The sequence below is a fragment of the Lepidothrix coronata genome, unplaced genomic scaffold, assembly GCF_001604755.1.
Source record: "Lepidothrix coronata isolate B3197 unplaced genomic scaffold, Lepidothrix_coronata-1.0 Scaffold35, whole genome shotgun sequence".
Taxonomy (NCBI): Eukaryota; Metazoa; Chordata; class Aves; order Passeriformes; family Pipridae; genus Lepidothrix; species Lepidothrix coronata.
Window position 1 is genome coordinate 779,832 of NW_016690215.1, and position 9,833 is coordinate 789,664.

At 35.5% G+C, this 9,833-nt stretch overlaps 1 long non-coding RNA gene across 2 annotated transcripts; it reads left to right on the forward strand.

Annotated features, from left to right (window-relative positions):
- The first annotated feature begins 221 nt into the window (after nt 1-221).
- LOC108495969 lies at nt 222-9,590 on the forward strand. 2 transcript variants are annotated; one of them, XR_001874275.1, is made up of 4 exons: nt 222-292; nt 4,638-4,757; nt 4,843-4,929; nt 9,497-9,590. It is a non-coding gene; the product is annotated as an uncharacterized LOC108495969 (long non-coding RNA). The 2 variants fall into 2 exon arrangements; XR_001874276.1 differs by lacking the exon at nt 4,843-4,929 and having other exon boundaries at nt 9,497-9,561.
- Nucleotides 9,591-9,833: the final 243 nt, after the last annotated feature.

Below are 9,833 nucleotides of genomic sequence, written 5' to 3' on the forward strand. Positions count from 1 at the left end.
AGCTGCTACAAAATGACATTATCTTTTAGGTCTTTTGCAATGCAAAACATGAAAAAAAGAAACAGATTAAATTATTAAGGGAGAAAAAAATTTTAGAATTTTCTCATTGAAAAGGAGAAGAGCTGTTGACACTTCATAAGTCTTCTTGAAGTATGTCATAGAGCAGAATCTGCAATCTAAAAATTGCTGATATCATAAAGCAGGATCTACAGTCTTAAAATTGCTGTTATGGCCAGGCTGTCGAAGTGCTTGTATCACATCTTAATGAAGAGGAAAATGGTAACCACCACAGGTATACACACAAATTAAAAAGAACAGTAAAAAGTAATACTTCAGATAGCTTCAGAATTCACATCTTAATTTTTCCTGCATTTTCTGAAGTTTGATAACATCAAGATTTATATTTCTGAGAAGGCACTGTATCAAAAGATGTGACATTCTTTTGCAACAAAGAAAGTTGCTATCCCTTGTTTGTCCTGTGTCTTCACAGCCTCTAAATTTTGAGTAACAAGAAAGTAATTGTTATCATATGACACTGATGAAGCCAAAACATGTACTTTCTAAATTTGGGTTGGCTGGAGGATCCAGCTGGGAGCAATGATACACAATTCTGTTCATGCTGCTCTCACGTCTTCTTAGTGCTTTGATTAAACCCCCTGAGTACAGTACACAAGCCTTTGCACAGAAGCCTGTGCAAATTATTTGGAAGAATTTGCCTTTTTGGTTTTCCCTCACAGTATCTCAATAAAAGTTGCTTTTCTTCTTTTCAACCTCACATTTCTACCTTTGTACACAGGAAAGACTGGTGGCCTAGGAGATTTTGGGGGAGTTTTGGACAATGAGAAAAGGGAATCCTAAGAAAAAAAGAGAAGGGAAAACTCAGTAATAACATTTTTACTTTTCTGCTCCTTCAGATGAACAAAATAAAACTATGAAAATGTTCATTAAAAGGAATATTAAATGTGCAACCATATATACACGTGGGTCCTTGTGAAATCAATATTTTTTATTGCAATTGTAATACTTTATTATAATGGTGGGCTATTCTTCAAAAGTAATCATAGTCGGTTAAAAAATGCCATCCTTGTGAGAGATGTTTTCTCCTGCTCTGAGGGTGAAAGTCATCCTGCACAGTTGCAGAGCATTTTCTCAACACGTCAGCCTGGTGGTATAATTAAATCAACGTATGGGGTGACTGTAAGGGCCATATAGAGAGACAGAGGTCTCAGCTGTGCTCTCTAACTGAGAAGAGGTAAGTGTGGGTGACAGCTGTAGCAGCAGTAGGTTTTAGTAGGTTTCACAAATCCCTTAAGCAATCTGGAGGGAAATAAGGGCTCTTTCATAAACTACTCATTTTTAGTGTTAGGATTAGGGGGATGTTGTCTTTTTTGTCTTTCTTTTTTCTCTCAGGAAAGCTCTGTATAGTGTCTCACGAGCACCCCATGAAGAGACAGCTGCTGTTGCTGTTACAATTACATTTTGTTGTTGTTGTTGGTTCTTCATTTGATTCTTATTGAACAGAACTGACAGTTTGATTTCACTTGCTTTTTAAATGAAAAGCTTGTCCAGTGTATCCCACAGGAGATACAGTTTAATGAATCTGAAGAACAGAAATTCCCCAGTCTTTACTGTCCTGAGTATTTCTACATCTAATCTGCAGAAGTAGGCTGTAAAGAAAGGAGAAGAAACAAAGAGAATGGTTGTGAATTCAGAGACTCATCTGATTAATTTGCACTTTGAGGAAGACTGTGGCTGTGGAGACGTCTCAGCAATCACGTTAATGAAAACAAGCAACAGGGAAATACCATGTTCTTATGGGAACCAATCACGAAATTTTCACTGATTTGAGTTGCAGCATGATCTTCCTTTGGTAGCCAAGAGGAGTTTTTGTGGTCCAGGAATAAACTGAAGAGAGTTTTGAACAGAACAGAAAGAGAAAATTTTCCCATGAAGACAGTGAGGCAGCAGAGCAGGTTGCCCTGAAAGTCAGATATTCATAAGGACACAGAAACCATCTCACTAAAACAGTTTCTCAGCATGAATTGGAAATCTTAGTATTTCTTCTCTTTCACCATTTTTAATAATTAACAGTCATGTTGGTTCTATTAATTTGGAACCTAATGGATTCTTTATAAATCATGCTAGTCCTACCATAGGTCTTCAGACTGATAGCTGGGCAAGGTACATAATGGAGGGCATCCTAGATGTTTCATGTTGGTGGAAACTTGGCAGCCAAGAGAAATTGCATGAAATAGTTAAAAACTGATGAAGGAGAGAATGGTAATGAAATTACTTAGATTAATTTGATAAGATAGACTCAGACTGAAAACAGATTTTGAGATGTAAGTACAGAGTAGTTGAGAGGAAAAGTATTATAATAAAGTGTTTAAAAGTTTTATTGGCTAATATTAATTTATTATTTATACTTTAAACACTCTCAAACTACAACTGATTCCTCCATACCTACTCACATTTTCATGCAGCCTTTTTTTTCCTTGTTTTTACTGTATTTAGGATGACACATATATTGTGCTTTGCAGGTTGGTTACACAGAACACCAACAGAAGAGAGTACCTCTCTTTGCAGGTGATCCTAACTCCTAGCAGAGTCTGTAACTGGCTCTGCCTGTCAACAGTTCTTCATTCCCTCTTAGGAATTATTAGGTCTACTTTCTGTTGTGGGTCTCCCATCTACCACCTGTTGAAGGACATCTTTACCTTCCAAAGTGTAGTAGACACTGCAATCCTCTCTGTGCTCCTCAGGCATTAAGTTTTGTTGTTCCCTGTAAAATGCCTTAGCACATTATCTTTCTGGCTGAACCTTTCACCAATGATTCCACGTGAATCATGAATAGTTCTTACTGAACTTCATCAGAGGACCTATTCAATATGATGTTGGCTTACACTTATCGTTAGGAGCATTGCTTTTCTGAACACTGAGGTAGAAAATAGAGTAATTTTCCTCTGCATCATACTGCTTCGCTGTCTTGGATTGCCAATATGGTAGTTTCAGGCAGAGAGGCAAGGAATAGGAGAAAAAGAGGAAAGCCAAATATACAATTGTATTGTTCAGAAAATCGGTATTTTATGAGATAAAATGTGTTAAAAAAATTACTTCATTATTTCTAGATCAATGACAAGGCCTGCAATAAGAGCAGACGCTAGTTCAGCTCATGACAGAAATTACATACTAGCTTTGTTCCAAGAGATCATTCAGTGACTGATGTTCCTCAGAAGTCAAAAGTAATAAATATGCGGTTTCATGGCATGAAAGTTAGAAACAGATAATGCATTCCAGATCTACATCTTCTAGCCAATTTCATTAGAGTCAGCTGCTCTTGGCTTTTGCTTTGGTCTCAGTTGGAGTCAGATATACCATATCTCCTGATAAACTATAGCTCATTAAAATCTTTTTGTCCTTGATATAGACTCTATGTTGGTCTTGTTCAGTTTTGGTTGGGGGTTTTTGGGGCAGTTGGGGGTGACTGCAGGAGAAGGATTGTGGGTTTTTGTTGGGTTTGGGTTGTTGTTTTTTTTTCCCTGAGGTTACCACAATAGCACGCAGCAAACCAAAAGCTCTATGGAAAACAGCAAGAATATCCACTATTGTCCTTGGCATACCAATCTAGTATATCTTGTGCTCCAACAGATTTGACAGTCAGTTTCTTCAATAAGCACAATTTGTATAGATCTATATTTATGACTCTTGTCATTGATGAACGTTTCTTTCACTGGAGAGATGAAGCTTTGTATGTCAAACTTCTTGGGTCATTTGGCTCCAAAGAACATATTTATTGTGTCATTAGCACTGTGGGAAAAAAAAAAAAAAGAATAACCCCGAAAAAAACCCACGCTAAGTAAAAAAATAGCAACATGCTGAGAAATTCCAGAACACAGACAGGCCTTGAGTCAATGCAGCCGCTGGGTGTCATTGTTTACTCCACCATGTAATAGTCATCTCTCTAAATATGAAATGCAAATGCATATAGACAAGTCTATTCAGTCATTATCTGAAATTGATGATCTATTTATCAACTAACTAAGAGTAAAGACTTTTTTTCTTTAAAAAAATCACGTATATATTAAAAAGTCATCTGTCTTATTTTGTCTTGTCCAGTGTTTCTTAGACATTGAAGTTTGGTTTTATAAACATGTCCATTACTTCTTCTTTTTTTGTGGTTTTTTTTTTTTTTTTAAGAAAAGAGCTCTTTTTACAAATACATTTAAGTTATTGAGGAAAAGAATGACACTAGGTGAATGATACTGCAATTTATAGTTCAGAGATCAGACAGACTAAGATGCTGATGGCGGAAAAATTTATTCTCCTCATGACATTTATCCTATTTTTGGAAAACCCAACCAACAAAGGTTTGTTTCTATTCTGTGGTGTTACAGGTTATTTTGAAACAAGAGGAGTTACCATTGAATAGTCCAACTAGATTTCTAGGTCAGCAAAATGAACTGAATTGTGTTTATTTCCCATCAAGGAATCATGAATAAAATACAAACACAGCTAGACTTTCAATTTGTGGGTTTTGAATGTGATGTCAAGCATGATTTTACTAAATCTATGTAGAACTAAAAGTCCTGATGAGCATCATGTCAATTAAATCAGTTCCTTTCCACTGTGCTCAACAGCTTTAACATCAGATGGATAGGAAGACCAGTACATAAATAAAAAGGATAATTCAGGCTCCAGAGCCATTCCATCTCTGCTCAGACAGCCAGCCTGACTGCCAATAGTTTAATAGATCAAATGTGAGTAGATTGGCGTACCTAGATTCTTCTGCCTGCTGCATGATATATTTGTAGCACTAATTGTGTGCTGTTCTGCATTAAATAGCCAAGAGTTGTCAACATTCAGTACTTCATGACATCTGAAATACACCTCATACTTGCAAAAATACTTGCAAAAACTTCAGCACTTCAGGTAATTTGCTCAGCTTAAGTGGCAACTGTTGATTTTTGTATAGCTGTGAGAATATTTCATAGCTGTTTTATGTTGTTAGAGGATAAATTTTCACAAAAAAAAGCAAAAACGAAGACTTGAAATAGTTATGAGTAAGGAGAGCAAAGAAGAAATTAAAACAGAAAGGAAAAATATGAATTAAATAGAATGGATAATATTATTTCTATCTTTACTTGCTAAATTTATCACTGCTAAAATATTTTCTCATAATAAGTGAATGTCAGTCCTTTACCATACCTAAAGAAAAAAGGATGTCATAGCCTGAGATGTCTCAAGAAATAAAGAAAGGACAAAGTAGAGCCCTCTTCTGCCAGTTTCATGCTCCACCTCCAGGACTGTGGTGTCTCTGTTTGAAGGCCAATGGAAAGTTGGCTCACTTGATAGAAACACTGTGAAAGCCTCAGAAGCCAGAGAGAGATATTAATGAAATGGAGAGAATGTGAAGGGAAAGACCAAGACAAGGAGAAATGCAAGGCAGAAGTTCTGACCAAGGTATTAATTTAGCAAAGGTTTTGTGTCTGAGATGGTATTTTTGTCTACCCATTTTCCCATTAAATTATTGGTCAATCTGCATACATTAACCCAATTTTTAATCCATTTTTAATTATTCCCTCTGCAGAGATTTCCTTTTAATTTGAAAATACTCTTATTATTAAACATTCCATTTTTGTCTTTCTCACTTGAATTGAGAGGGTCCTTTTTTAACCTAATGTATGGTTTATCTTTTTTTTTCCTTTTTAATTTTTAAATTTATTTGCATGTCTAATTAAATATAAAAATTGGGTAGAGACATGGATATATTTTTTCATCTCTTTTAGTGATATACTCCATTAAAACATTTATGGTTTCCTTCACTTTAACTACTTCTTGATACTGTTCTTGCATCTTTGGTCATTCTTCTGGAAACAGTCCTTCAAAAGGATGGAAGCTCCTTAAAGCTTAGGAACATTATGGACCATTTAGTGTTATTATAATTTCATTGTCACTAGATATAAGAAGCCCTTTCATGTTTCCCTGGATCTGTTTTTCTCGACAACAAATTGCTACCAAAAGAGTAGTAGTGACACAAGTTTAAGATATGGAATGGACATGTATGTATGTACTGTGTGTATGTATTTTGGTGAGTCAATCTAGAATTCAAAAGTGCACTCTCAGGTTAAATAGAAGTATTGAATGAGCAGCTATATAGAAGTCAGTACTATGAATTATCTCATCTGAACAGTGCCTTGAATAACTATTTTTTTGCTAAAGGAAGACACTTGGAAAGTCAAAGACAGACATTCACACACACACATACCTCATAAAAATAAAATCAGAAAAATAGCTGTTACTGGAGTAACGCTGAAGATCAATGTAATGGAATAAGTTTGTGGTCACTATTTTCCAGATTACATTAATAAAAAAGAAAAATATTGTTTAGTGCAATTATTGTACTCTTCAGTCAGAAGGATTATCTCAGAGATAAGCAGAATATTTGATCTGTCCTCATTAGATAGACATGTTCAGTCATCTCTGATTTACTGTTTTATCAAATGAAAAGATATCAAGTGCTTTCAACAGCATCTGACCTGGAAACACTAGGCTGACAGTGCTGCACTTCACCTATTAGACAGAGCTTCCAAAGAGTTGTTAAGTTTCAGTATGGGTTAAGGATGCATATAAACATGTCTGTAAATTCCTCTGTGGAATTTTCATTTTACTCCCAGACATTAAAGTAACTGATGGTCAGCAAAGAACAACTGCCATTAATGTTGTGTGCCATCTATGTGCTACCTAACAGATACAGGTACAATATACCCTACAGCTTATGTAGAGCTTTGCACCATCTTCATACTCTGCCTCTGCACCCTGAACATAGCACAGGCAAACACTTAAATGTTGTTTTCTTTAATTTTTCACTCACCCGTTCATTTAAAAGCACACAGAACTCCCTCCCTCCCTCCTTTCCTTCCCCGTAATACACTTCTATTCTTTTTTTTTATACCATCTCTATGCTACTGTCTTCAATGGTAGCAAGATTAGGTATTATACGTTTGTTAGCATGGCAATAATAATTAAACTGCTGCAGATGTTGTAGTCATAACCCTTCTTTTTCTGCAAAAGGGAAGCTCTAGAATGTCCAAGTAAAATTAATTAAATCCTATTTTACCTTTTAAAACAGAAATACGGGACTTTAAAAACTAGCAATTTTAGGCAAGGTCACACTGGCCTACTTCTTTTGCTTTCTGTCCTGCAACAAGTTGAGGTTGCAATAATTGCATTACAGTTTGCTTCACAGAGTGCAAAAGGCATGCAATAAATACTAGAACTGAGAAAACATAAGAATAACTTATAATGACAATTTATGGTGAGGAAAACTGGTTGCACCACTTAAACTAAAGTGATCCAGAGAAAAATAGCTACTGTAAATGATTCTCCCAGTGTACTCTTGGAAAAATATATTTTGTAAATATTTCGGTTCTCTGAGTTTCTTAGTGTAAATAGATACTCTCTAGCACTGAGCAAAGAGAGGACCTGACAGACCTTCAAAACAATCGTCAGTGAGCTATGAAATTAATTTTTTATTAAAAAACAAAAAAGTAAAAATATCACAAAGTTACAGACTGGTGGCATAAGTTATCTGTAAACCCTTAAGCTTAATGGAAATGGTAGGTCTTAAACTTAAAAAAAATTTGCACTGATGACCACCAAAATGCTTGCATAATCTTCTCTAAAAACTCAACATATTTGGCATTTATGTACTTATTCAAGATCAATAAATGTTTATATTACAGATTTCCTGATTATATGCTGATTTCATTCTAAGATCCATAATGTTCTTATAAAATAAATCGCTAAAAGCCAACACTTATCATTCACATTATCTGATCAAAACAGATGCAAATGAAAAGCAAATTCTATTAGACTACTATAAGTGCTTTTCAAACAGCAAAAGTGCTTAGGGGTAGGACAGCAAAGGCATTTGGTGTGCATTAAGGGGTAGCTAGATGGCAAAATGCTGCTTGATCCCCATACAGAATACAATAGTAACTTGTGTTCTTAATTGCATTCTATTTTATTCAAATGCATGTGTTGTATTCATTTTATCTAAGCTTATGTGTTGTATGACTGTCTGTATACTAACAAACTAACAGTGCGATGCTTCTTCCACCAAAGACTTCGAAATGCAGAGCTTTATTTGATAGTGTAGTGGTTGAAGATTACGAAGGATGAAAGGATGATCTTTCATGTCAAGCTTTATGGCAATAAATTACATTGATTTAACCCATATTTTTACTTGTATAGGAACTATAAACTAAAATTAAAAAAGAAGTTGCCTTGTTTCATGTGACAGGAAAAGGAATTAATCACTTTTATTAGCAAGCACTTGACTCACTGGATAGCTAAATTTAAAAAATGTCTATATGATTTTATGACTATGGATAACATTTGCAATAACTAAGCTATGAGAATCCAGTCTTATGCTTTGTTATATACAATTGTCACTTCCTGGGGTCAGGGAAGAAATTTTTCTCTATGCAAAGTAATACACTTGCCATAGCTTGTCTAGAAGCTTGTCTTTTGTGTCACCAGAAACATTTACATCTTTCTAAAACAATAGGTTTGAGGCATTGCCATCAGTGAGTAATGACTCAGACTTGATGTTATGAGATACACTGGACATGATGGAACAGTGAACTGCATAGTACAACTTTTTAAAATTCTTTTTTTAACATTATTTTATAGCTTTTAAAATATGATAATTTTTCTTCTTAGTTATAGAGCACTAATTTTCACTCTTCTAATATGATTCCCACTGGCCACTTTAGTCCTTGGGTGAATGGAAATGAGATGAGTCTATCAGTCTATCAGATAAATGGGGGGTAGGTGGTAGTTAGACAAAGGATTGCCTGCTTCTGGCACATGACTCTTGTTCTCATGGGGATCTACTCCATGTGACAAGCAACCTGAGATAAAAAATTGAGTCCTTTCATATTCTAACATTTCACATAGCAGAGCTTGGAGAAAGTGTGGAACTGGAAACCCGCAGCAGAATTGTGCAGCTCAACTCTGAATTTTGGCACTCTTGCTTCTTTCAGTGTCAGTTGTATTGGGATATGGTACATTGTTTAAAAGCAATTCTACTATCAGAACAGTATGTTCTCTTTTAACTATTCCATGCAGAACATCTTTTATATTGAACTTAGTTTACTGAATTGAGTAACGAGTAATATATAGTTTAGTCACGATACATTTACTATAAGAAATCATTCAATATAAAAGGCTAAAATTAATTTATCTCAAATTAAATACGTGAATAAAACTACTACTGATAACAGACTTCTGATATTGTGTCGACACCCTATTTATTTTTCTGGCCCTATGTTGGCTCTACTCAAAAGAAAAGCAGTTAGTTACACAGGATTGCATCATCCTATGGGTGTGATTTTGGGGTGTCCTTAGTTTACACCACAGCCTTGCAAATCCAGAAAACATAGCAGCTGCTCCTGGGAAATACTGCTTTTTGTCTCTTCTTTCCTCTTGCTAGGAAAAAGAATGCCAGCCTGATTCTCCCAAGCCCTATCTCACCCTTCCTCCTTAGTGCAGACAAATGCAGAGTTGGAAGTGTTAGCAAGCTTTGAATAAGTTTTTCTTCCATTTTGACTATACATATGCTAAAGAAAAATGATCAGCACAGGGTTCATGAACACATAGCGTGCAGACCACAGTGTCAGGGAGATTCCTGCCTTTCCATGAAGTGAGCTTCGTAAAAAATCTGTCCTGTTGATGAAAGGAACCCAGACAATGGACCGATAGTATCCCACCTTTTCACCCAGGACTCAGGAGTCATCTAACCATCATCACCAGGAAATATTTCTCATCAC